Genomic DNA, 1,542 nt, shown 5'->3' with positions numbered 1-1,542 from the left:
TTCGTACTGATTAAAAACATATGCTGAGCACTTATATCCAACATAATATTTTTTAAATAATGATCCTGTTTGTAGAGGAACAGTTATCGGAACTTCTTGTTATAAAGTATTAAGTAGACAAAAATGTTTTATCCTAAATATCATAGAATCGAAATAAAGAATTTTTATTATTTTTTTTAGGTTTACTTTTGATAGTAGTTACCTTTATTATCAATCACCCACTAACATCTCTCAATCCATTCGTCAAAAACTTTGGCTGAAGTTTCCTCTGGAATTTCATTCGAAATTTCTTTAATTTTTTCGTGTAATTGTACAAAATCATCAAATTTTTCTCCTTCTAGTTGATTTTTTGATAAACCAAACAAGAAAAAATCTGAAAAAGCATAATCTGGTGAATACAATGGCTGTGGAGCTTATTTAAAACCATTGTCAATCAGAAATTTGGTAAAAGCATTTGAGGTGTGGGGGAGTGCATTATCGAAGTGTTAAGTATAAGGATTTTCTTCGGGTTTTTTCTTTTGTGAGTATACAATTTATTTTAATAGGCTAATTCTATTATTGATAGAATGACCCTTACTGCTTTCATTTCTCATGTCAGTTCGTAAGGAACCACTCATAAATAATAGCTATGGAAGCCTAGTTTTTAAAGGTGATCATATATTTTAAACTTTTCTTGCTATATAAAATATCTCTGATCAAAAAATATATCATCATACTTACGATCTTATGTAGTTCCATATATATAATTTTTATCAAAATAAAAAAGGGATCATATTTAGGATATAACGTCTCCGTCTTCCCTATAATATAACTATTATCTAAACCAAATATTTTAAAACGATATGTGAATATGTCGACATAAGTTGTGTCATTTTTGTTAATATCTTCGACATTTCCGTAAGAAGTAGCTGCAATGTACTCATAATTGCCTGGAATGATTTCTGATGCTACAATCGACAATTCAACTGCATTATATCAGTCTTGTAAATTTCCAGACATAGCATCAATTACGTTTAATTGTTGATTCTGTGGCGCAAACATTTCTAAGTGATAAAAGAATAAAATTGTCATGTATGTTTTATCATTTATTAGCCATTCTGTCTTGTTTACTCTTTATATCAATAAAATCTCCAAGATCTTTATCAAGTTTTTGTGAATATTCTAAACTATATATAGATGGACCATCTGACGCATACTGATATTTAGAATTTTTCGCATATAATTCATTTAGTAGTGGAGAAGGAACAATTTTATATTTTTTATTAATTGAGGCCTTTATCAATTGTAACGCTTCGGGGTGACGAGCTAAATATTTCTTAGCTTCTGTTAATTGTTCTCCCATATTTGCCAACATTTGTGATCTCGCTGAATTTGAAGAATTATTATTACTCAGCGGAATAATATTACTTCATACACCGAACCTAGTGAGGTTCGAGCCTATGGCGAGACTAACATTAGGGTTAATTGTTGAGATTCGTGGAATAATTATATGCCTAACACTTCTTTTAACAGTTATTTCATTTTTCCGGATTCTATCTTTGA

Source organism: Histomonas meleagridis (genome assembly GCF_020186115.1).
Source record: "Histomonas meleagridis strain 2922-C6/04-10x chromosome Unknown contig_153, whole genome shotgun sequence".
Lineage (NCBI taxonomy): Eukaryota > Parabasalia > Tritrichomonadida > Dientamoebidae > Histomonas > Histomonas meleagridis.
The sequence above is the reverse complement of the archived record's forward strand: the minus strand, read 5'-3'. Positions refer to the sequence as shown.